Source organism: Cervus canadensis, chromosome 26 (genome assembly GCF_019320065.1).
Source record: "Cervus canadensis isolate Bull #8, Minnesota chromosome 26, ASM1932006v1, whole genome shotgun sequence".
Classification (NCBI taxonomy): Eukaryota; Metazoa; Chordata; class Mammalia; order Artiodactyla; family Cervidae; genus Cervus; species Cervus canadensis.
The window spans coordinates 47,300,632-47,328,538 of NC_057411.1; the positions used below are offsets into that span (position 1 = coordinate 47,300,632).

General features: G+C 43.3%; 1 protein-coding gene and 1 long non-coding RNA gene across 10 annotated transcripts in view; one reads left to right on the top strand and one right to left on the bottom strand.

The window, feature by feature from the left end:
• The window catches only part of LDB2 (LIM domain binding 2), a 439,535-nt gene that overhangs the window by 37,777 nt on the left and 373,851 nt on the right, over window positions 1-27,907 (bottom strand). The window lies entirely within an intron of this gene.
• LOC122428117 lies at window positions 682-23,800 on the top strand. The gene is made up of 3 exons (XR_006265646.1): window positions 682-799; window positions 18,075-18,263; window positions 23,676-23,800. It is a non-coding gene; the product is annotated as an uncharacterized LOC122428117 (long non-coding RNA).

The window sequence follows — 27,907 nt, forward strand, 5'->3', positions numbered from 1 at the left end:
CCACGGAGAAGGCAACACAGGGAGTATGTTTAATCCCCCTGTTACACAAAAATAGTTTAACCTCCAGTTGCTTACAAGAGTTTGTCTCAAATGTACTCAGTCACCCCCAAAAGCAGTGATCAAACACTGTTTTTTATTTGCTTGCTTTGCATTTGGAGTCCAGGAGTCTACTGTTACTTCTCTTATCCAGTAAGAGAAAAAAAAAAAAAATCGATCAGATCCACTAAAAGTTCACCATTAGTCTGGCAGAGTTAATGTTCACCAAATAAGCATGTGCTCCCTTGAATCTCCTAATCCCTGTCCCCTCCCCTCCACCCCAACTTCCAGTTGAGCCAAAGTCATATGACTAATTCTGACCAGTGGGCTGGGACTAGAGGTGAGGTGTCATTTCAGGTTAAAGTAGTTACTTCCTTTCTTTTAATTGCTCTTCACCTGACGCAGGGACATCTTATCTTCTAGATGAGATAGCTTCAAGATGGCAGAGGGTGGCCAACTCAAGCTGGAAATAAGTCTTTATTGGGTCAAGCCAGCTGCAATTTTGGGTCTTATCTTTACTCTGACATAGCCTAACCTGTCCTTCCTACAACAGTTTTCCAATGTTGGCATTTATTCCTTACCTTCTATTAGTCTTTATCTCAGGCTGACACATATCTTCTAGAGAACAGAGACAAATAGAAGTATGCGAGAAAGCATGCTAATCTCACAATAGGGTTGGCTGAGCTCACTTCTCTTTCTTGCTCAAAAGTCTTCAAAGATTTTCCACTGCTCCGGCTGACGTCTGAATTCCTGAGCCTGGCAGGTAAGATATTTTGTGATCTACTCATCTTTGTATTTTATTTCCCACCAGAATTTCCTCCCCAACTTAATTTCCTGCCTCAGTGCATCACATGGAGTCCCTGCATATGTCCTTCAGGAATTAATTACAGTCCTCCTTCTCCTACTGGATTGTAAGTTCCTTGAAAGCAGAGCTGTGGTGATTGTTTGGAAAAAGAAATTATTCCCAGGAAGAACTTGGCACAAAAGGAATGTGCTTGGGACTGAATGCCTTGGGGAAATGATTCTGTGAGAAAGGACCATTTTGCTTTGGACCCTTTTAGACTCCCAAAGCATTCTAGCTGATTTTAAAAATGATGTCATTTAGGTACTGATGAACCAATTTGCAGGGCAGGAGTAGAGGAGACTCAGATATAGAGAATAGACTTATTTATGGACTTGGTGGTAGTAGGGGAAAGAGAGAGTGGGATGAATTGAGACAGCATTGAAATATAGACATTACCACGTGTCAAATAGATAGCTAAAGGGAAGGTGATGTATGACACAGGGATCTCAACCTGGCACTCTATGACCATCTAGAGGGATGGGATGGGATAGGACGTGTGGACACCTATGGCTGATTCGTGTTCATGTTGGCAGGATACTACAAAATACTGTAAAGCAATTATCCTTCACTTGAAAAAAAAAAAAAAAGAAGGAACCCACCCTCCTTCCCTCTCTTCCTTCCCTCCCCAGTTAGTCTGAGATCGTGCAGGCTTTATATTCTCTGGGCCTCGTCATAGAACTGAGGACTCTTGTTTTCTCCTGACACCTCCCAAGGCATGCAAAGACCCAGTGGATAAAGATATCTCAGTACAAAATAGATAAAAATCATATCCAAGCACAAAAAGCATCCCTTGCACTCTGTTATTATAATAATAGCATGGCTGGTACTTTCCTCCCAACGTCTCCCCATGGAGAATTGAAAAGGCACTCCATGTGAGGGTTCAGCATCATCAGAAGGCATACATGATCAGCATAAATGTCTCATTCCAGGTGAATCCACTTCAATTATATATTTAATTCAGCTGAGCACTCCCCAAAGAAGAGTTATTCTGTATTCACCTGCCAAAGTATTTCCGAAAACCTCATGGGGACAAGGATTTGCCAAAATTCATGCAACCTTTCTTATATTAATGCAGAAGAACTTTAAGTTTATTGAGTCCATGCTTCTGACAGCCCCTGCAGTTACAAATAAAGCAGCTAATGAGAAGAAAAACTGCCCCTACCGCCTTATTTCCTAATTCCCAGCCATCTTTACGCAAGAGTGCTGTGACAAATGGTACTTTTCACCTTTTTAGCACGCCCCTTCTCCGATTACAGATTTAGATGGATAGCATGATCACAAGAGTTAAATTCCCTGAAGCAAATGATTGCTTCTAGCACCCACCATATGCAATTCGGGTGAAATTTCCAAGCGCCAAATGAAATAATTCCAACAGGGAAGTCTAACTCGGCAAGTGAATTTATAAAAATTAAAAGGTCTGCGAGGTGATGCTCATGGACCCATTTGTCACATTTTTCCTCATTAAGATTTAATTGAAATGGACTCTGGTAACTGTAAGAAAAGTTACATTCTTATTTTAGACCATCTGATAAAAGAAGGTAATCTTTTAACAGTCCAGTTTCCACTTGGGGTCAGCTCCATGCCCTGTGGTTTCACAATGGACATTCGCGTGATCATACCAATAAATTCAAAATACAAGAAATATCATTATTGCTACCAAAAACGCAGTCGCGTTTCGACATTTCAGGAGCCCGGGTGTCTGTAGGCACAATTAAAACAGCTTCTGAACCAACTTGAAAATGTGAATTGGCCCCCTACCATGTAAAACTAATTTAAAGGAAATGGAGAGTCAAAATATTGTCAGTTAACATAATTGCCTTATATAGACGAAGCCATTCATTTATCTGTACTTCAGTGTAATTGTAGAAGTGAGTGTTAGTGTAAAACACACTCTCACGTCTATGTAAGGGGTGGGGGAGGGTTAGAATATGAGAGTATCCTCGTCTGGACTGCTAGGCTGCAGATGCATAGAATATCACTGAACGGCTTGCAAGTCGTGTGATAGTGCTGGCTACTAGGAATCTCAGCTCCATGCTGCTGTCTTTCCCACCAACACGGCCGACTGAAAAGAAATAAATTCCCAAATGGTCCATGTCAAGGTCACCAACCCCCACCCCCCCAACTCTGCTAACCCACTGTGTGTGCCAAACTTCTCAGGGGTGTCTGACACTGCTGCCAGGCCATCCTTTTATATATGATAGACTTTCTTTGGGCTTCTAGGTCTTTCTCCTGATTGCCTCCCTCTATCTCTGATGACTTCTCTTGGGTCTCCTCTCAGGGTTCTCTCCCGCCAATGTTGGTCCTTTTCCAACTTTTCTGCTCATCAGGTCTGTCTGGCTCCTTGTTTAAGACCTTCCCATTGGAGTGGGTTAGATAATGTCCACCAAGGCAATGTAAGTTACTGCAGCCACTATGGAAATCAGTGTGGAGAGTCCTTAAAAACTAAAACTAGAACTACCATATGATCCAGAAATCCCACTCCTGGGCATACATACCTAGAAAAAACTATAATTCAAAAAGATACATGCATCCCAACGTTCATTGCAGCACTGTTTATAATAGCCAACACATGGAAGTAACCTAAACGTCCATCGACAGATGATTGGATAAAGAAGATGTGGCATATATATATATATATATACACACACATATATATATAAAATGGAATATTAGTCATCAAAAGGAAATGAAACAACGCCATTTGCAGCAACATGGATGAACCTAGAGATGATCACAGTGAGTCAGAGAGAGATGAACACCATGTGATATCACTTATATGTGGAATCTAAAATACGATACAAATGAACTTCTCTATGAAACAGCAACAGACTCAGGGACATAGAGAACAGACTTGTGGATGCCACAGGGGAGGGGGCTGGGAGAGGGAGGGATTGGGAGCTTGCAGCTGCAAACTATTACATGTAGAATGGATAAACAGCTAGGTCCTACTCTACAGCACAATATCCTGCGATGAACTGTAATGGAAGACAATATAAAAAAGGATGCATATGTATGTATAACTGAAAGACTTTGCTGTCCAGCAAAACTCAACACATTGTGAATCAACTATCCTTCAATTTTTTAAAAAGAAACAATACACACACATTTGTGTGAGATTCACTGGACATGAATTTGAGCAAACTCTAGGAGATCGGGGCTTCCCTGTTGGCTCCGATGGTAAAGTGCCTGCAATGTGGGAGACCTGGGTTCGATCCCTGGGTTGGAGAAGATCCCCTGGAGAAGGAAATGGCAACCCACTCCAGTACTCTTGCTGGGAATATTCCGTGGACTGAGAAGCCTGGTAGGCTACCGTCTACCTACCAGTCTTCTCAGTTCATGGGGTTGCAAAGAGTCGGACACGACTGAGCGACTTCACTTTCACTTTCATTTTCTGGGAGATAGTGGAGGACAGGGGAGCCCTGCATGCTGCAGTCCATGGGGTCACAAAGAGACACAACTTAGTGACTGAACAACAATTGAGGAAATGTCTCTCCACTCCACCAAAAGCACATGAAAGCTTGAATTCCACCTTCCCTGCTCATCTCTGTAATCCCAGCACCCCACACCATGCCTGGCACCTAGCAGGCATCCTAAACATTTGCTACCAGAGTCGATGAATGCTCGGCACATAATAAGTGATCAGGATATTCTGGTCATTAATGCTAAGCTTGGTGAGAGCAGCAACACATCTTCATTCTTGTAATCCCCAGGCTTTGGAATACAGTGAGAAGAAGAGATTATCTTGTGTATTATCAAAGGTAATGACTATTCTCTTGACTTCATCTAATAATCAGCAGTTTAAGTATATCAAAGGTATTTTTCTCTATCATAAAACCGTAGACAATAAAGACTGTTTATACACACAGTCATTGCCACAGCTAGAAATTGCCTAAAGCCACTGGGAAATTAATAAGGAAATAATAGTTTTCAGGGGGTGAAAGAGCTCTAATAAGAAAAAGCTAAGGGAACACATGTAGTTAAAAGTTGAATCAACTGTATGTATATATAGTTATAGAAAGCATGGTTATAACTACTTTTTAAAATATTAGGCAGTCCCCTTACCAATTTATAGCTATGCCTAATGAAGTAAGCATGCCTGATACTTTTAAGAAAGAAGAAATAACATAAGAATATTCTTTAGACTCAGATTGGGGGGAAGACAAGTTCTAGAGTTTTCTAGAAAACTCTACATCTAGAAAAACCAAAGTTAACCTTGATTAAATAGATTTTTAAAAAGTAACTCTATGTGCTAATATTATCATATCCAGAGATTATTCCAGAGAGTCACATTAAAACTGTGAAAACACTTCCTTTTCCTAAAGAATTTACAGAATTTTCATGAGTAGACAAATCTCCCTCAGGATTCCAGGCATTGGTTTCTACATGTGCCTCTGAACATTATAGTATTTTTGTATTAAAACCTCTATGTCATGTTTTAAGAGGCTCTTTGGGTGTGTGTACTGAATTACAAACCACAGTGTTATTAAAAACATTTAAAAACATCTGCTCAGAGAGTCTAAAACAGCACAACAGAAAGACTAGAAGGCAGTCACAACACTTTAGACCCGATCTTGTGAAGGATGAAACCAAATATCTCCTTAAGGACAGACACCTATGTATTCCCTGAGGACCCTGAGTCAGTGACGTTCTTTTGGAAGCTCTCCAGATTTCTTCCTCCTAGAATTCACAGAATCCCTGACAAAGAATCTCGGTGGGTAGCAAAATGGACCAAATGCTCAATGGGCGAAATGGTCCAAGAAATAATATCTGTGAGTGTTAGGGCTTTGGCTCCAGGCTCCCTCCCTGTTTCTTCCTGGGCTTCATCCTTCACAGTGATCTTCAAGGTTGTAATTGCCAGGTAGATGTTCAGAAGACTCCCAGCTTATATTTAAACCTTTTTGACAATCTACCTGTCTCAAATACCTTCTAATCCAACACATCAAAAAATAAACATGCAAACAAAAGACCAGCTCAGTGACTCTGCACTCAACACCCTCACCCCACAACCACCCTATACAAAATCTTCGTCCAGTCCCTTCTCAGTAAAGGTGTCCAGCCCCCAGCCTGCTTTGATAACCAGAGAGAGAATGGATACCTCCTTCTCCCTCACACCTTTTATCCAATCTAATCACTAACTTTTCTTTCCTCAGATCTTTCAGATGCACTCATTTCTCTGTGTTCTTTACCTTCAACAGGTTTGCACTGATTTAGGGTAAACTTTTGAACATCATAGGGGTCCAGCTTGTGTCTCCAGCCTCAGGTTAAACCATGCTCTCTATTTGGCTATTTGGGTTTCAGCCACATTCAAATTTTTTAGTCCCTGAAATATCACTATATAAAAGCCCCCTGCTTATACCGGGTCTTAATTCATTTTGGGAGAGTTTGCCTTCCATCCCCCTTCTACCTCCAACCTTCATGACTTTTACTTTCTCTCTTCTGACATGTGCTTTTCTTTCCTAGACCTTACTTACTGTGATTATAATTTTACATTCATGAGTTTTATTCATTCAATGTGTATCATTCCCATATGTTAAACTGTACTGACCTCAGGACCAACTAAATAGACCAATTACCTAGAACAAATTTAAAAATTTATCAGGACACTCCCCCTCCAAAAAAAAAAAAAAAGCCCCAAGCCCAGATTTTTTCACAGGGGAATTTGTCCAAGGTAGTTTCATAGAGAACTTCTGCAATAGCTCTCACAGACAAGTAACCTCAGTGCCACTTAGATATTCCTGGAAAAAGAAAAAAAGAAAAGAGAGAAACATTTCCAAAACATTTATGAGGCCAGGTTACCAACAAGCCTCGGCACTGAGAAGAAACATCATAAAAGGAGAACTTTAGTTGGATTTTTTAAAGACTCATGCAGAATTGTAAATAAATATTAACAAATGAACCTGTGACGCACCAAAAATATTTGTCCCAAGTGGAATTTGTTCCAAGAATAAAACGATAATTTACTAAGAAACGTATCAAGGTAAAATAGGTTTGCACACAGAAGAATTGCCCTGAATCCACTCTGCCAGTTATTGCTTGTTCAATCTTATTCAAGTTATTTAACCTCTATAACTGTGAGTTTTGTTTTGTTTATTTGCTTTAGAGTGAAAGTACTAATAATATTGACTTCTAGACTGAGTAAGGATTAAGTGAGTTGCTACATGTAGAGATCTTAGAATACCACTTTGGATAACAACTACACCAAGTAAGCACCAATTACTTTTATTAAAATATCTAATTGCAATAAAAAAAAGAGAAAAATAATATCATCTCCTTGGACACCGTAAATACATGAGATAAAATTCAATGTCCATCTGTTTCTTTAAAGAGTGCCTAATAAAATAAGAATAGATAGATATTACTCTAACATGAGAAATACGTCTATCTCAAATCATAAGCCATCATCCTGCTTAATGAAAAAAATCTAGAAGCATTCCCATTAAAGTCAGACACAAGATAAGAATGTCAATTATCCTATTATTTAATACTTTTCTGATGGTACTAGCCAATATAATTAGAAAAAGAAGAAAAGAAAATATAAAAATTGGACAAGGCTTTGTAAAATCAACATAATCTGCAAATGAGATAACTTAGCTGGAACACCCACCCAAGAAGACCAACTGAAAAAAAAGCTCCTGAAACTATTAAGAATGATGCCTAGGAAGAAAACCAAATATAATAACTCAATAACATTTATAAATACAGTGAAAACAATTAGACTATAAAATAAACGAAAAGATCATATTTATGATAATGAACCAAAAACAGATGAAGATGCAAAGTTATCAAGAGATGTAAAATAAAATAAATGTCTATATCTATATACAAAATACAAATATATGTGCACATACATGCAAAAAAAACCTCTCAACACTTTACCAGGGGACACAAAAAGGACCTTAATATTGGAAAGGCTATCGAAAATTATGGATAGAAAGACAAAAGGTCATAATGAAAGCAATTTCTCCAATGTTAATTTAATTAACTCCAATGTAAATTTAGTTTCCGTCCAGTCAAAGCTATGGTTTTCCAGTAGCCATGTATGGATGTACGAGTTGGATTATAAAGAAAGCTGAGCACTGCAGAATTGATGCTTTTGAACTGTGGTGTTGGAAAAGACTCTTGAGAGTCCCTTGAACTGCAAGGAGATCCAACCAGTCCATCCTAAAGGAGATCAGTCCTGGTTGTTCATTGGAAGGACTGATCCTGAAGCTGAAGCTCCAATACTTTGGCCACCTGATGTGAAGAACTGACTCATTGGAAAAGACTCTGATACCAAGAAAGATTGAAAGCAGGAGGAGAAGGGAACAAAAGAGGATGAGATAGTTGGATGTCATCACAGACTCAATGGACATGAGTTTGAGTAAATCTGGGAGTTGGTGATTGACAAGGAGGCCTGGCGTGCTGCAGTCCATGGGGTGGCAAAAAGTCAGACACGACTGAGCGACTGAACTGAACTGAAATTTAGTTTCTCCAATGTATATTTAATAGCATTCCAATACAATACAAATAAATTTATTTTTAATTTGATAGTCTAATTCTTGACCTGTATGTAGGTCAAGAAACAATAGATAGAAACAGACATGGGAACAATGGACTGGTTCAAAATTGGCAAAGCAGTACATCAATGCTGTATATTATCACCCTGCTTATTTAACTTATATGCAGTGTACATTATGTGAAATGCTGGGCTGGATGAAACAGAAGTTGGAATCAAGACTGCTGGGAGAAATATCAACAGCCTCAGATGCCACTTCCCTTATGGCCGAAAGCAAAGAGGAACACTTTCTAACACCATACACAAAGATAAACTCAAAATGGATTAAAGATCTAAATTTAAGACCAGAAACTATAAAACTCCTAGAGGAGAACATAGGCAAAACACTCTCTGACATAAATCACAGCAGGATCCTCTATAACCCACCTCCCAGAATATTGGAAATAAAAGCAAAAATAAACAAATGGTACCTAATTAAACTTAAAAGCTTTTTGCACAACAAAGGAAACTATAAGTAAGGTGAAAAGACAGCCCTCAGATTGGGAGAAAATAATAGCAAACAAAGCAACAGACAAAGGATTAATCTCAAAAATATACAAGCAACTCCTGCAGCTCAATTCCAGAAAAATAAATGACCCAATCAAAAAATGGGCCAAAGAACTAAACAGACATTTCTCCAAAGAAGACATACAGATGGCTAACAAACACATGAAAAGATGCTCAACATCACTCATTATCAGAGAAATGCAAAATCAAAACCACAATGAGGTACCATTACACGCCAGTCAGGATGGCTGCTATCCAAAAGTCTACAAGCAATAAATGCTGGAGAGGGTGTGGAGAAAAGGGAACCCTCTTACACTGTTGGTGGGAATGCAAACTAGTACAGCCACTATGGAGAACAGTGTGGAGATTTCTTAAAAAACTGGAAATAGAACTGCCATATGACCCAGCAATCCCACTTCTGGGCATACACACTGAGGAAACCAGATCTGAAAGAGACACGTGCACCCATGTTCATCGCAGCACTGTTTATAATAGCCAGGACATGGAAGCAACCTAGATGCCCATCAGCAGACGAATGGATAAGGAAGCTGTGGTACATATACACCATGGAATATTACTCAGCCATTAAAAAGAATTCATTTGAATCAGTTCTAATGAGATGGATGAAACTGGAGCCCATTATACAGAGTGAAGTAAGCCAGAAAGATAAAGAACATTACAGCATACTAACACATATATATGGAATTTAGAAAGATGGTAATGATAACCCTATATGCAAAACAGAAAAAGAGACACAGATGTACAGAACAGACTTTTGGACTCTGTGGGAGAAGGCGAGGGTGGGATGTTCGAGAGAACAGCATCGAAACATGTATATTATCTGGGTGAAACAGATCACCAGCCCAGGTTGATGCATGAGAGCAAGTGCTCGGGGCTGGTGCCTGGGAAGACCCAGAGATCAGGTGGAGAGGAGGTGGGGGGGGGATCGGGATGGGGAATACATGTAACTCCATGGCTGATTCATGTCAATGTATGGCAAAAACCACTACAATATTGTAAAGTAATTAGCCTCCAACTAATAAAAATAAATGGAAAAAAAAAAGAATCTATTAATGAAGGTGAAAAAGGAGAATGAAAAAGCTGGTTTAAAACTCAACGTTCAGAAAACTAAGATCATGGCATCTGGTCCCAACACTTCATGGCAAATAGATGAGGAAACAGTGGAAATGGTGACAGATTATTTTCTTGGGCTCCAAAATCACTGCGGATGGTGACTGCAGCCATGAAATTAAAAGACACTTGCTCCTTGGAAGAGAAGCTATGACCAACCTAGAGAGCATATTAAAAAGAAGTCAATCCTAAAAGAAATCAACCCTAAATATTCAATGGAAAGACTCATCCTGAAACTAAAGCTCCGATACTTTGGCCACATCGTTCGAAGAGCTGACTCATTGGAAAAGACCTTGATGCTGGGAAGGATTGAAGGCAGGAGGAGAAGGGGATGACAGAGGATGAGATGCTTGGAAGACAGCAACAACACAATGGACATGCGTTTGAGCAGACTCCAGGAGATGGTGAGGGACAGGGAGGCCTGGCGTGCTATAGTCCATGGGGTCACAGGAGTTGGATACGACTGAGTGACTGAACAACAACAAATATATTTTTAAAGTTTAGATGAAAAAAATAAAAACTAAGAATTTTATAAAGAAGAATAATGATATGATCTTAATTCTACTAGATGCTAAAGTATATTGTAATGGAAAGGTAATTTTTACAGCTTGCTTTTGGGGGAGTTCCTGGTGATCCAGGGATTAAGACTCTGCTTTCACCGCAGGGGGTGAATTTCGATCCCTAGTGGGGGAATTAAGACTCCACATGCCCTGTTGTACAGCTTAAATAAATGAATAAATGTGGTTCAGGATAAAGAAGATAAAGACAGGTTAACAGAACAGAAATTAGAGTTCATAGGTAGGCTCAAATAGTTAGGGCAAAGAAGAAAATGCCAAATTGAAATTTCAAATCAGTGGAGAAAATATGCATTAACTAACAAAGAGTGTTTAGGCAACTGACTAATTAAATAGGATCTTCAGTCCAGATGGTAAAGAAATCTGCCTACAGTACAGGATACCCAGGTTTAATCCCTGGGTCAGTAATATCCCTTGGAAAAGGGAATGGCTACCCATTCCAGTATTCTTGCCTGGAGAACTCCAAGAACAGAGGAGCCTGGTGGGCTACAGTCCATGGAGTCGAAGAGTCAGACATGACTGAGTGATTAACACTTTCACTTTCACATTTTATACCCCCCAAATTCCATGTGGATCAATTATTAAAACATGAAAAAGTCCCCCAAAATTTAAAAGTGGCATTAGAAAGCATAGAATATATTTTAATTATTACTAGCTCAGAGGACTAATGCTAAATATGAAACACTTTGTGTTTCATAAGACATAGGGGAAAAGACAAAAGACATAGGGGAAATACTGCTTCATGTGACACATCAAAAAACATTTGGATAAAATAACTATAGAAAATTTAAAAAACCCAAAAACTTCTAATGTAATTTCAATTATAAAAGAGAGTATGCTTCTTTAAATTATAAGAAAAGAACAAGCCAAAAGGAAAATGGCTAAATTATATGAACAAATAATTCACAAGAAAGGAAATACAAATGGCTCTTAAGTATATGAGAAGATAATAAATCTCTCTTGTAATAAGAGAAAGGCATATTACAATGAAAATGAGATAACATTTTTCACCTACAATATTGGAACATAGAAAAATTTGATAACCTTTAGTTGTTGAAAAGTGTGGAAAATAGTCATTTTATGTGCTGCTGGGGAAATGGGAACTTGGTACAACCTCTATGTTGAACAGCTTGACAATATCTATCAAAATTGCAGTGTATGTGTCTTTTGACCTGGAAATTTTACTTCCAGGAATTTCTTCTATGAATTTAGTCTTTTAGTTGCTCTTGAGTAAAATCAAATATGAGAAGACATTTGCACATCATTGTTAATAATAGAAAAAGATTAGAAAGAACCCAAATGTCCATCAACAAAGTACTTGCAAAATAAATTATATCTCTAGAGTGATACACCTCTTTAGAATATATCTCTGCTGCTTTTATAAACAGAATCACTGCTCAGCTCTTAAAACAGTATGAACATTATATCACCATTTGTGCATACACGCATGTGTGTGTCTGTGTGTGTTTATAACAGTATATATTTAAAGTATATGCAGAGAATATTCCAGGAAGAAAATGCAAGAAACTAACAATGTTGGCTGCCTCTAGGGAGGTGAACTGAGAGGTTGAAACTAGGTGTAAAAGGTGTATATTTAAAAAATGTTTTCACAGTTTTAAAATTTTGCAATATATATAAATACATTATCTATTCAAAATATAAATAATTAAGCTTTAATGAGGTAATGAGGGCTAGTTGAAAGACCTACAATGCCTGACGCAGGGTCACCAGGCAATAAATGCCTGTTACATTTGCTATTATTATGTTAAATAGCAATTGGAAGATGATGGTGGAAAATGGAAAAATCATGGAGTCAAGTGATTGTCAGTCTTGGCTATGGGCTGCCCTGTCCCTAAGTATTAGAATGAACCATACGAAATAGCCAATATTTAATAGCATTTGACCTGCAAAAATAGCAATTTCATATAATTCAACCCCAAATTACTTTATTCGTTGTAAATTAGACTGTAGGTGATCATGAAAATCATGGTGACCATTAGTTCAATTATTCCTCACCATTGAAACTTGACTGGTTTCCAATTCGGAGAGTGAGAATTCAGAGAGTGAGTTAGAATAATGGGAATACTGAACTACATGGATTAATTTGGTTCCTGAATTTTGGATAGTGAGTAGCTTGAATTGGATAAGGAAGAATTTATTTAAACTTTTTCTTTTTCAAAACTCATTGATTCCTGAATTAAGATAACAAGTTTGGACGTTGAGGGTTTGGATAGTCAGTGAGGGGTACCTGTTTTGCAGAAGAACCTCATAGCTTTCAAAGCATTTTAGTATAAGTGACCTCATATATTTCTTAATCTATGGAGGTGTTATCCCAATGCCCATCCCGTTTAACAAAAGGGGAACTGTTTCCGCTTTAAATTGCAAGCCACTGCTAACCAATGCAATACAACTGGTGTTGAGGGATTTGACAAAAGACTAGACCTACTGCTAGGACAGGGCAACCTGTTCAATGGTCAAGACTACAGGTCACATCTCTTCCAAGCAAACATTTTTCCTTCCTGCCTTCCATCTGTCAGTGAGAGATCAAAAGTCCCGAAGCTCTGAAGTTACATGCCAGTGGTGGTAACAGCACGATGGCCCAGTTGTGTCTGACTCTTTGTGGCCCTACAGACTGGAGCCTGCCAGAGTCCTCTGTCTATGGAATTCTCCAGGCAAAAACACTGGTGTGGGTTGCCATGCCCTTCTCCAGGGGATCTTCCCGGCCCAGGGAAGCTGGGTCTCCTGCCTTGCAGGCAGGTTCTGTACCAGCTGAGCCACCGGGGAAGCCCAAAGGGAAGAGTAACTGCACTGGCCAGGATGGCTACCCTTTTGCATGTTTGTAAATTCTGTTAATCAACCTCAAGAAAACTCTCATTTTTCTACCTAAGTTTCCCCCTCATGGTAAAACCATTCAAGAATATGATAGGTGACTGCAAACTCCTTCTGTAGGTAAAACATAGGCAGAATCCCAAAGGGACATTGAAAATGGAAGAAGGAAGACAACCGCTTTGATCAGTTCCTAAGGCTACGGACATTTATTCTACAAAAGCCACACTGTGAAGCTTCTGGAGTTGAGGCTGCTCTTATGCCAAAAGTTTCCATAATGATCTAAGGCTGTATTGAACCCAAAAGGGGTCAGTTCATCCCTCCAAAATCTTGGGAACAGTCAAGAAGAGAGGAGGGTGAAATGAGCTGCCTTCTCAGGTAGACTCCCAGTCTTATGCTATGACTGACCTAGGAAAAGTTTTAAGGAAATCAGAAGCAACATATATGAGATTCTTATGAGCACAGAAAAATTCAGTATCAAATAGGGAATCTGCTGGCTAGAGACCACAGTAGACCCAGGTATACAACAGGTGCTCAGGAAACATTTGTAGACTGAATGGGACCTGAGTAAACCCAGGTATACTATAGGTGCTCAGTAAACATTTATAGACTGAATGGGACCAGAGTAGACCCAGGTATGCAACAGGGGCTCAGGAAACACTGTGTGGATCACAATAAACTGTGTGGATCACAATAAACTGGAAAATTCTGAAACAGATGGGAATACCAGACCACCTGACCTGCCTCTTGAGAAACCTGTATGCAGGTCAGGAAGCAACAGTTAGAACTGGACATGGAACAACAGACTGCTTCCAAATAGGAAAAGGAGTACGTCAAGGCTGTATATTGTCACCCTGCTTATTTAACTTATATGCAGAATACATCATGAGAAACGCTGGACTGGATGAAGCACAAGCTGGAATCAAGATTGCCAGAATCAATAACCTCAGATATGCAGATGACACCACCCTTATGGCAGAAAGTGAAGAAGAATTAAAGAGCCTCTTGATGAAAGTGAAAGAGGAGAGTGAAAAAGTTGGCTTAAAGCTCAACATTCAGAAAACTAAGATCATGGCATCTGGTCCCATCACTTCATGGGAAATAGATGGGGAAACAGTGGAAACAGTGGCTGACTTTATTTTTCTGGGCTCCAAAATCACTGTGGATGGTAAATTGCAGCCATGAAATTAAAAGATGCTTACTCTTTGGAAGGAAAGTTATGACCAACCTAGATAGCATGTTAAAAAGCAGAGCCATTATTTTGTCAACAAAGGTCTGTCTAGTCAAGGCTATGGTTTTCCCAGTGGTCATGTACGGATGTGAGAGTTGGACTATAAAGAAAGATGAGCACCAAAGAATTGATGCTTTTGAAATGTGGTGTTGGAGAAGACTCTTGAGAGTCCCTTGAACTGCAAGGAGATCCAACCAGTCCATCCTAAAGGAGATCAGTCCTGGGTGTTCATTGGAAGGACTGATGCTGAAGCTGAAACTCCAATACTTTGGCCACCTCATGCGAAGAGTTGACTCATTGGAAAAGACCCTGCTGCTGGGAGGGATTGGGGGCAGGAGGAGAAGGGGATGACAGAGGATGAGATGATTGGATGGCATCACCGACTCAATGGACATGAGTTTGGGGGGACTCTGGGAGTTGGTGATGGACAGGGAGGCCTGGCGTGCTGCGGTTCATGGGGTCGCAAAGAGTCAGACACGACTGAGCGACTGAACTGACTGAAACACTTGTAGACTGGATGGGACCAGAGTAGACCCAGGTATACGACAGGGGCTCAGTAAATGTTTGTGAATTGACTGGATGTGAATGAGCCTTGAAAATGGGGAATCAAGACAAAAAGCAAACCATAAACCATCCTATACTAATAAGCTGGTAGACTTTGGCCAACCTGGAATCTCTTGAGTGTAATTTCCTCATTTCTAGCATAGATTCTTTAACATTTTGTTTATTGTACATGTTAATATTTCTACTCTGTGCTCCTCCTTTTTATAAGGCTTGAGTAGAAGTCCTTAGAAGTCACGCTCATCTCCTGTGTTTTATAGATGAGGCACATTCATCAGATAAAGTTAATGACATCCCTCCCCTCCCGTCCCCAACAGGATTGTTTGTAATTGCAAAGAAGAACATCAGATCCTTAGAGGAAAGTGCTGTAGGCGCTCAGTCTGTAGTGTCAAGGATGGTTAACAGCCTTCACACAAGCGTCCTTGATACTCCCAGGCAGCACTTGGACTTGGGATTTTATAAATGGTTTGCTCTTTAAAACTTCCAGCTCATCAAGGAGCACAACCAAGTTGAGGAGACTTAAAATCACTGGCTCTCTATTCAGGGGCGAAGAGACAAGATAGCCGCTCTCAAAACACCTGCATCTCAGTGACAGGTATGAGGGGGGCGAACAACAGAAAGGTGAGACTGACGACTATGCAGGGCAATTCAACTGATGAAAACTGCCATGAGGGAAAGAAGCCGGGTAAAGAGGCAACGGAAAATAACTAGGGCGGGGAGTCCTCTTTAGATTGGCTGACCAGGTGAGACCTTTTGGAGGAGGAGGCAAGTCCTGAGACCTGAGTAGTAGGGATAAGGGAAAGTGTTAGCTGCTCAGTCATATCCAACTCTTTGAGACCCCCTGGGTTGCAGCCTGCCATGTTCCTCTGTCCGTGGAATTCTCTAGGCAAGAATACTGGAGTGGGTAGCCATTCCCTTCTCCAGGGGATCTTCCCAACTCAGGGATCGAACCACGGTCTCCAGCACTGCAGGCAGATTCTCTACCATCTGAGCCACCAGGGCAAGTTTCTGTCTAGTGCCCATTGTAGATACTCAACAATCCTAGCTCTCTGCCTTCCCTTTCTCCTTAATTATGGTACACACCCTCCATCCATTCCCAAGCTGCTGCTGATGATCAGGACTGGAGGGTTTAACCTCACCTGCCTTCCCTCCTTTCCACATGCTTGTTTGTTACCTACCTACTCTGCTCCGTGAACTCTGCTGGGGACAGACAATGCGCTCCTGCAGCCTATCAATGACAATAACTGCTCTCTCTAAGGAATGGGGGTTTTCTGTGGGCAGAGACATGGTGCCCATGCCAAGTTGGAGAACAACAGAGACCAGGCATGGAGAAGGGTCTCGAGCCTCAGAGCTGAGCAGTGGAGCCTGCCCCTCTTCATATGCAGGCTACTTCCCTGGATGTGGTGTGTGCTCAGTCACTCAGTCATGTCTGACTCTTTGTGACCCCATGGACTGTAGCCTGCCAGGCTCCTCTGTCCATGGGATTCTCCTGGCAAGAACACTGGGGTGGGTATCCATGCCCTCTTCCAGGGGATCTTCCCGACCCAGGGATCGAACCCACATCTCCTGCATTGGCAAGGGGGTTCTTTACCACTGAGCCACCTGGGAAGCCAGCCTGACTGTGCTCTTAAATTAAAATAAATTCAAACAGCTCTCCTCTGGCCGCCTGCCCTGCATTTTCCTGACATATTTGTGACCCATTCTAGACAATTAGAAGTTGAGACTCCAATACTTTGGCCACCTGATGCGAAGAACTGACTCACTGGGAAAGACCCTGATGCTGAGAGGGATTGAGGGCAGGAGGAGAAGGGGACGACAGAGGATGAGATGGTTGGATGGCATCACCAACTCAATGGACATGAGTTTGAGTAAACTCTGGGAGTTGGTGATGGACGGCGAGGCCTGGCGTGCTGGTGTCCATGGAGTCGCAAAGAGTTGGACACAACTGAGCAACTGAACTGACTGACTGAGACAATTAGGAAGGCTTTTTTTCAGGACCAGGAACTCTGGGCTCCACCCTGCATTTCACTTTGCAATCCCTCATCCATTTCCGCCTAGAATCTCACTGCCCACCTTCCCATCTCCCCTGATTTTCGGTGTCTTGTTAAATGATAATTTCTTTCTTTTTCTCTAGTACCTGAGACTGGGAAATTTCTTTCTTTAATCCCAGCCCTATTTGTACCTTTAAGGCCAAGAATTATAGAAACATGCATGGCTCTAAAATGGTTTTCATTTACGACTGCTCATAGAGTTAAAATACTCTATGTGTGCGTGTGTGTGTGTGTGTGTGTGTGCGTGTGTGTGTGTTTTCCTTTAATGTCTGGCAGCCATTTCCTTATATCCCTGTTTTCTGGACACTGAGCTATCTCTATGTTATGATTATTTTACCTCTTTAAGAGTGAACTGCTTTCATCCCCTGATCATGCAGTCACGTGAGCTACTTTTCCATCTCCAAACGCAATTAAAAGTGCCCTTCGGGTGTTCCAAATTTTAATCATTCTATGTGTGCAGCATTCCCGGGCTCAGAAGGCCTTTCTCGGCCTCCTCTCAGATGGAGCTTTTCTCCAAGGAGGAGAAGGTGGAGCAGCGGAAAGTCAGAATAAGGGGCGAGAGCTTGGTTTCAGAGGCCAGGCCCCTCAGTCTTAAGGCACCGTCTCTCCTGCCGGGACCAGCAGGCCATCCCCAGCAGCAGTGGGTGGAGGGGGCTACAGGCTTGGGGCCGAGCCAGGAAGCGTTGTCGCCAGGACCAGCTTAGCAACCTTAGGCACGGACTGACTTTTCATCTGTATAATGTGGATAATAATTGCTGTCTCATCCTTTTGCTGACAGCACAGAGAAGTTCCTGCCTCACTAACAGTGTTATCATGGTCCTGATGGTGCTGAACTGTCTCTGAATCCCTTCCATGTCTGATGCTCTAAGCCAGTGTTTGTCCAGCTGTGGGTCATGTGCCCTTGACTAGTGACCACACGCTCCGTGATTCGGACAACACCCGCACCCCTTCATAGCCTGCACAGTGGGTGAGTCCACCACATGAACTTGGATGAACTTGGATGTCCTGGCGATGTCCAACTGCTGTAGTAATTTTTACGCTTTTAATTCTCGTTTTCTGAACTTCTCACAAACTGATAATGAACTGCAAGCCTGCAGTGATCAATGCCTTAGGCTGTGAGCCGTTGGAGGGTCTGTACCATGCAGGTGGTGTGGGAAGCCCAGGAGATTTGCTGGGATGGTACCCCCCTACCACAACCCCACAATTTAGTGCTTAGGAAGCCTGTGCTGCTGGTCTGCCCACAAGAACGGTGAACAGTCTGCCCAGGTGCCAGCCCATCACCATGGTGACTGCCATAGTTCATCTCGGTCTCTGAGCAAGGATCCTGTTCCACCCTCAGGTTTGGCTTGGCATGTAGACAGGAACGGGGGTGGGATTGCCATCCTTTCTCGTGCCATAAAACCAAGGAAAACATCCTGGCTGGCAGTCAAGCCTCACAAAATAGCAACAACAACAGAAACTCCTGGCAGGATTTCAGAGGGCTGACTCCTGCAAAGTCACTCTCCCTCCAAAAGGCCACTTGATGTCAGTCAGTTGAGGGTCATTTTCCAATGCAAACTGCCTAGTTCTTCCAGGCACTGGACGATACTCCTTTGGTATCAGTACAAGCTACATGCAGGGACCAGTGTTCTTTAGGGCCTAACAATCACAACAAAAATCTTCATTCACGTGGGAAATTAAAGGTACAGGGTCAGAAAACATTAACTGTGAAAACTCAATGCTTTCAAGGCCAGTTGAGGATACTGTGTTTTTGAAGGGATAGACTTCTTTAACAACAACAAAAGGTCATAAATAGCATCGAAAACACACAGTGATGATGGTGATACATTTGTAATAACATTTCTATTGAAAAGGGAGTTCCAAATATTTGGCACGTGCCTCCGACTCTCTCCTGCTCCCATTCTTGGCAGCTGTCATTTGCAAATCCCTTCTCTCTTTTTCTCCCCTATCATCTGGCTTCAGAATGTCAGTGTAGAATTCAAGGCCATGACCAATGTTCAGGAGATGATAAATGGAATGGGAGTTATTTGGCTTCTTGGTGTAGTCATTTCGAGTAACATGTGCTCTTCACATGCATTATCGTTTTAACCCTCGCCTGCAGTGTGATTCTTGCTGTTCACAGTGAGTAATCACTCACACGTGAGAAAACTGGAGATCTGAGAAATTAAGGCGGTCAATCAACAGTGACCTTGGAGTCCTGATCCACTGCTCTGGACAACACAGGAGGGGACGAGGGCTTGTTATGCTCCTTCTGTATGCTGTGTGCATGAGCGCTCAGTCACCTTAGTCATCTCTGACTCTCTGCAACCCCATGGATTATAGACTGCTAGGCTCCTCTGCCCATGGGATGCTCCAGGCAAGGATACTGGAGTGGGCTGCCACGCCCACTTGCTCCAGGGTATCTTCCTAACCCAGGGATGGAACCCACATCTCCTGTGTCTGCCATATTGCAGGTGGATTCTTTACTCACCGAGACACCTGTGTCAGGCTCTTATAATTTTTAACTCATTTAATCTTATAAATCGTAATTTGCACCAACCTGTGAGACATTATTCTTCCTGATTTTCAGATGAAGAGAGTGGGGTTCAGAGAATTTTAAACTTGTTCAAGACTGATATAGGTCATAAGGGGGCTAGGATCTGAACCCACATTGCTCTGAATCTGAAGCACATCTGTTTTACTTACTACGTGGCTGCAACAGTTCAGACTCTGCAGACAACACCACTGAGAGCAAGACATGCTGGGCGTTTAGAGGAATGGTATTAATGACAGCAACAGCTTGCACATGACTCGTTTTCAACATTTAGAGAAGTGATTAAATTACCCTACATGGGTATTTGCAGCTATTATAAATGGTTAATATGATGGCTATGTAGAAACAGGCAAAAGTGTTTACCAAATAACATTAAGAAATCTTATGTGTACTGATTACATTTATGCAGAAATTATGCATACAGATGGATAAAGAGTAAGACCCACCAAGAAAATAGCTTTTGGCTGGGATACAGGACAATAAAATGCTTTCGCATTATTAGTTGCTCAGTCGTGTCCAACTCTCTGCGACCCCATGGACTGTAGCCTGCCAGGCTCCTCTGTCCATGGAATTCTCCAGGCAAGAATACTAGAGTGTGAGCCATTCCCTTCTTCAGGGGATTTTCCTGACCCAGGGATCGAACCCAAGTCTCCTGCATTGCAGGCGGATTCTTAACCATTTGAGCCCCCAGAAAAGCCCAAGACATTTTAAAGCTGCATTAAACAAAATGCTTAAAGAAGTGTGTGCGTTCAGGCATCAGGAAAAGCTGGCCAAAGAAAATAGGCAAAAATAATCACCCACTAAGAAATGTGTCCTCAAGAATTTAAAGAAGATATTTCCAAAATGATGGGATGGCCATAATGGCATTTAGGGCAAAAATTAAATACTGACTCTGAGTGGTTTTAGAGTAAAAGTTTGACATTGGGAAGTCTGAGGATTTTAAGTGGAGACTTTGTTCACTAGAGTGATCCAGAGGCCCCATGCCATGCTTCTTTCATTTCCTCAATGCATTCAACTCTGCTGCTTTTTAGATTTCATGGTGAAGTTCTAGGTAACGACTTTGAAAATGAACCACACATTGTTTTTAGATGCTGTAGGGCAAGTGAATTCATCTGAGTTCTATTACTTCTTGTGTGTATATGTCATTCAAAATCTAGCCTTCCATTCACCAAACTCCCATCCACCAATCATCCATTCAAGAAGCATTTGCTGGGTGCCTACCAGTTTCCCTGGTGGCTCAGACAGTAAAGAATCTCCCTGCAATGCAGGAGACCCAGGTTCGATCCCTGGGTCAGGAAGATCCCCTGGAAAACAGAATGGATACCCACTCCAGTATTCTTGCCTGGAGAATTCCATGGATAGAGGAGCCTGGTGGGCTATGGTCCATGGGGTCGCAAAGAGTCAGACACAACTGAGCGAATCACTTATCGTGATCTAGAGCTTGTGAGGCCCTAGAGATAAAAGACAGCCAACTTGTCCTCGGGTTCCTCTGAGTCTTACACGGGAAACATGGAGAGACTAAACAGTGGAGACAAACAGGCGCATGGAGAGACGATTCCTACCCAGGATCTGCCGAGAGCTAAGCCGCATATCCTGTGTGCAGGACACCAGGGTCATGGGGGAGGGGCAGGTACCCCACTGGGAGTCAGAGAGAGATGCTCAGAGGAGGTGATGGGCAGTGGGTCCTGAAGGACGAGGAGAAGCTAGGCTGGGGAAATTGGATGGAAGGGAAGGGGAGGAACCGCGGTCCAGGCTTCAAGCCACACTGCGCCAAGGCATGTGGGCAAAAAAGCATGGCCAGTTTAGGGAAGGGCAGGGGGTCTGTGTGGCCACAGGACGACACATGAAGTGGGGAAGGGAGGTGGACCAAGGCTGGGAGGCGCAAAGGCCCCAGTGGAGGGCTTTGCGAGCCAAGGTCAGCAGCAAAGCACTTGATGAGTGCACTAGAAACTGTACACGAATGCACTTAAGTCACCTGCTGAGACCGACACGGGTGGGTATTAGAGGAACATTCTCGGCTGATCTGAGGTCCCCAGCTGAGGCTGGACAGACCCACCTATCACCGCGTCTTCAACTCCTCACAAAAGGGGATGTGCCTTATCCATCCTCATCAACACCCCACCTCATTCCTTTTGTGCCCGGGCCCTAGTAGATGCCACTCAAAATGTCTCTAGGCTAGATGATTGACTTAAAATTTACACACAAAGCCAAAAGACCCCACATCGTCAAGTGATAAAGTGGTGTTATCCTGCGGTATCCAGTGGGCAGAGACTGTCTGTTCCTACTGTTGAAGCAGATGAGTGAAAACGGCACATCCCACTTATGGCCAAGGCAGAAATTCGCAGGGGTTTCCTTTAAATGCTTATGGACACGGTTTCTGCATTACCAACCCTCATTCTTTTTATGGGATAGGAAATGAAACAGACGTCAGTTATTTCAGTTTCAATTTTAAAGTCTTATCTTTAGAGCTATTTAAAGAAAATAAATCCTCCACACAGTAAACATTCACATATAAGAACTGCATATAAGAAATCTGAGATGGTGGCAATTTCAAACCCTGAGTTAGAAAGGGTTTTCACTTTGATGAAATGGAAATAAAGAAGGATCGGACTTCTGGGTGTTCTGACCAACTGGAGCTCTTCTCATAAGCTCTGAATACAGGGGAATCTGATGAATGACTTGATCCCACCAAGAAGAAAGGACCAGAGACCCTACGAGAGCAAGCTTGCAAAGAGAAGGGAGCTCCACATGAAGGTATCTCATCGGAAATCAGTTAAGGGGGTGTTACATCCCACTTCCCAAATAGGGAAGCAGGCTCAGAAAGGTCAAGTAACTTTTCCAGGGTCACACAGCTAGCAAGTGGCAGTCCTCAATATATACTCTTGTCTGTCTGACCCTTAAGTCGAAGTTAAACAAGCTTAAAATTAACATTCCAGTTACGTGAAGCCATCTTGTTGGAAAATACCCTGCCTGAAAAGATTGCAGGCAGGAGGGGAAGGGGGCAACAGAGGATGAGATGTGGATGGCATCATCGATGCAATGGACATGAACTTGAGCAAACTCCGGGAGATAGTGGAGGACAGGGAGACCTGATGGCATGCTGCAGTCCGTGGGGTCTCAGAGTTGGACAGGACTTAGCGAATGAACAAGTGAAACTGCCTAGAATTCATCCATAGCCCCAGTTTTCTCCATCCTTCTCTGATGCTACTCTTGGATGGGACCACCTACTAATCTTTCAGAATCAATTCAAGAGCCAGTTCCTCCTTGGAGACTTGGCCTCCCACCCCCACTGTCCAACAACCTCTCTGTTCCTTGTGCCTGGAGTCAGACTGTGGGTTCTAATCCCTTCTTGGCCACTCACCAGCCCTGCGACCTTGGGGAAGTACCTCCCTAAGCCTCAGTTTCCTCACCTGCAAAATAGGGCCAACAAGAGCCCCATAAAGTTGTTGTGAGTATTAAAAAAATAAAATAGAACAACTCCTTGTCCAGAGCACAGCAGCATGCCTGGCATGCGGGAAGCACTCAGGGATGTTAGCTAGCATTTTGTGCGTTGCTGTAACCAGGCAGATGTCTCTCCCAGCAGAGTCTTTTTTCTTTCTCCCCTGCTAGACAGTGATCTCCTTAAGGGTGATGGACACGTGGTGTCCCATAGATCCTTGTGGGATGAACCATGAATAATGACCGAAGGAGGATCTGGTGGCGGGGGTTACCCTCCCCAGAACGCACTGATTAAGGGGCGTCATCACCCCCGTGAGAGTAAATTCCTCCACCTCCAGGAGACGGTGGACACCTTTGTGAAACACACCACCCAGTTTCCAGGACTCCTAACAACCGTTCACTCTGCAGGCCCGTTCCCAGCCCGGCCGCAGCCAGGAGAACTACCCCAGGGACACAAGGTCAGCAAGCCCTGGCCTCCTGGAGGTCAGCAGAGGTCAGCGTCCAGGGGAAGAGAGGCTGCACGCGGTCGGGACGCCATCCCTGCTCCGCCACCTCCAGCCTCCGTTCTGCTCCGCGGGGACCAGCGGGCCGGCCAGCGTGCCCCCGGGCACCACGCCCCTCCGGCCTTGATGTGCTGGAGGTGGCCAAGGGAACGCAGGTAACCTGACAACTCCAATTAAAGGACAACAAGTGGTCTGTGGCCACTTCAAAAGCATCAGGTCAACAGAGTCCCCAGCAGCACGCTGCCAGCTGCTCCAGCAACATCATCTGTGTTCACATCTCCCGAGCTGGGCCGTGTGCTTCGCCAGCTCCTTCCTCTAACTGGGGGAGCCGCCTCCTTGTAACCTCTCCCACAGGCCGCCCTGAGAGCGATTGGGAATTTCAGGCAAAGCTGGGTGATGATAACTGCTTACCTCCTGTATTGCTTATTTTGGTTCCTGAAAGACAAAGCTTATTGAAATTTCAGATGTCTGAGGTATTTAAAAATCTCTATCCCTCCTTTCCAAAGCAGGGTGCATTGATGTTTAAAATTCTTCCTCTGATTTAGAAGGCCCTGGATTAGTATTTGCCCAGATAAAATGTCCGACTTCTTCTTCCGATGCTGGGCGTGGCTAGTGAAATTCCTGGCTAAGTCTGTTGAAACAAGTCTTCAGGTGACCTTCTGAGGCTGGATCCAAAAACCCATTTCCTCAGAAGGATGGGAGAACTTTTAAAGTAGTTTTTATAAATAAAATTATTTTCTTTCTTTCTTTTTCTTTTTTTTTGGCTGCTCAGCTTGTGGAATCTGGTTCCCTGACCAGGGATTGAGCCTGTATGGTTTGCATTGAAGTGTGAAGTCATAACCACTCTGGACTACCAAGGAAATCCCAATAAATGTATTTTCTTACTGCTCAACTGTTTTGCAGATATTAGGTGATAAGAAAATGTTATATATTGGTTCTAAAATGAAGAAATAAGCTTTGTTTTTCATTCTTAGTGACTACTGACCAGGATAGGTCTTGTCATGGAAGCCCATGTACACTGGTTTTGGGCTCTGAGTTTGAGATTCTGCTCAGCCATGACCTGCCAAGTGGTCCTCAGCTGCCCAGAGGGATTGTGGATGGGAGGTTGGCTTCTATGCTGACTACCTTCCCCCCGAGATGCATGAGTCCCTCCCTGGGCTCTTCTCACGGGCCTTGCACACCTCTCTAAACCAGCACACCTCTCCCTGCCAGCTTTGCCCACCAGCCCGTGACCACCACCCTAGGAAGGAGGCCACAGCTCCATGATGGATGGAGGGCCGTCACCTGGCACGCTGCCAGGAAGATAGTCGGCTCAGAGCGTGCCCTGAACCAATCAGTAGGTGAACAAGGGGTTGGGTGAGTGGAGGCAAGAAAGGCAAATGGCCACTGAACTGGGATGCATGAGCCTGGGAAGCCAAGTAGTGTTCAGAGGACTCGGAGTGAGAGAAGAAAGCCAGACACCATGTTGCTCCAAGGAGTTCCAGGCTGGGGAACAAAGATGGACATGTAACAGGTGCCCAATAAACTATGACAGCAAACACTAACTGGGCACTTTCTGGTCCAGACCTTGGGCTAAACCCTTTGTGTGGGTTCTCTCTCTTAATCCTAACCTGGGGCTTCCCAGGCAGCTCAGTGGTGAAGAATTCACCCGCAGTGCAGGAGAGGCCAGAGACACGGGTTCGATCCCTGAGTTGGGAAGATCCCCCGGAGGAAGAAATGGCAACCCACTCCCATATTCTTGCCTGGGAAGTCCCATGGACAGAAGAACCTGGTGGGCTACAGTCCATGAGGTCGGAAAGAGCTGGACATGACTTAGCAACTAAACAACAACAATAAATCCTCACATTAAACCCTACAGGGAGCTGACGTAACTTTTGGTGAAGGAGATTAAGGATCCAGTGAGAAACACTGACTCCTCCGTTAAGGCAGGAAAGACTCGATCCAATTCCCATCAATATCCTCATTCTATGAGACAGTGCTGTTTGCAGCAACGTGGATGGACCTGGAGAGTGTCATACCACGTGAAGGAGGTCAGACAGACAAACTAAGTATCAGAGACTGTCACTTATCTGTGGAATCTAAAAAAAAAAAATGATGCAAATGAACTTATATACAAAACAGAAATAGGTTCACAGACACAGAACACAAACTTACAATTACCAAAAGAGGAAGGGGGTAGGTTTGAGATGAACAGACCCACACTACAGTATATAAAATAGGTAAACAACAAGAACCCATTGCATAGCACACGGAACTATAGTCAATATCTTGCAATAACCTAGAATGGAAAAGAATCTGAAAAAGAATATATATATGCATATACTATATATATACTTATGAATCACTTAGCTATACACTTGAAACTAACACAAATTGTAAATCAACTATATGCCATTACAAAAATAATTTAAAAATCATCATTCTACATTCTTACCAGAAAGGCAGTGTTTGCCATGGAGCACATAGGTTCTAGAGTTCAAGTTCTGATTCTGTCATTTGAGGGCATAAAGCTGGGTGACTGATTTTATTAACACCCTTTGGGCCAGCTCTCTTATGGGAAAGGCACTGTTGCACATGGACCATTGTGGAGTCCAGCTACATCAGGGTAGCCTGCAGTACTTCACGTTAGGTGGTAGCCTTGGAAATGTGACTCTCTGTTGCCCCAACCGTACATGGTTCCCTGTGTCATTATCAGCAGAGGGCTTGGTGCCATTCCCTCTCTGCTGGTTTGATGTCCTTACTCTTTGCACGCTGGAAGCAAACAACTGCAGACGTGGGGACCAGTGAACCTTGCTGATCCCATGGTGAAGGTGACCATTTTAATGATGACGACAGAGGAGCTGGGCGGGTGGGGCACGTAGGGAGGAGGGAAATGCAGCATTTATCGCTTTGTGTTAAATGCAGCTGAAATATTTAATAGCCTGTTCAAGAGCTCAGCAGAGATCGAGCGGCCGAATCTAGGATGGACGCCAAAGTCCCAGATTCCTCGGAGGTGTCAGCTGAGGACACGTAGTGTGGGACTTCTCTATCTGCCTAAGGAGAGGCATCATTAGATGGTTCAAACAAAATCTCTCCCGGCCCCTGACAAGACGCAGCGCTGGGCGGTGTGGGGCCGCCTTCTGAATTCCTGTGGCTGGAACAGCACTGAAGACCCCCATGTCCTACCCCCGCTGTGCCAGCAGGCCTTACAGGAGACAGTGCTGAATGCAGAGCCTGGAGGTTGGGGAAAACACAGCCTCATCTCTCCTGCTGAGAGCGCTGTCTTTGGATCCAGCCTCCTGTGCAGACCCTGGTTTCCCTCTGAACCGTTTAGTGGAGAGCGACCTGGCTCATGGCATCCAAGGCGGCAGGCGTGTTGGCATGAGGTGGCGGGGAGTGAGGCTGATTCTGGGTCTTGCCACAACAACTGGATTTGGTTCTGGGGCATCTAAACCAAATGGAAGAAGACTCTTCTTCCTTTACTCAGGACGGAGACCCTGCTATCCTCATGTTTAATCCTTTTGTGCATTCCTGGCCCTGGTAGCCCAGCCAGCCAATTGCTCCAAGATCTGGCTCCCAACAAATTCTCTCTCCCTCTTCTCCTTGGCCTCGCCCTTCGCATCTCAGCATCACCAAACTGCTCGGCATTCCATTCCCTGACCTGTGCTCCTTCCGCTCCCTCTGATGGAAAAGGCCTTCCTCCTCCTTCCTCTGGCTTTTCTTTATTCATTCTTTCACATTCTACTCAGGCATCACCTCCTCCATGAAACCTTCTCTGGTTGATTCACCTGAGATGTCTATCTTATACTCCCATAACTCAGTCTGGAAACTTGTATCATGATATTCATCCTTTTCATACACAATGATCTCTCTTTATAGACCTCTCTTTATAAACCCTCATCGGGGAGGGTTTCTTCATAACAGGTGCCATGACTTTCATCTTTGAATCTTCAGATCTAGTTCAGCGCCCGTCACATTGCAATGAGGGCACGATTTGGAAACATCTGTGAAAATCATTCTTCATTTACAGAAGAGAAGGTCCTGCCAAAGCATTTCAACATGTCAAAGTATGCAAACGTGATTGAACTTAGAGGACTGCGAATTCAAAATAAGATTCGCAAACCTGCCCTTAAGGATAAAGAAACAATAGTATATTTT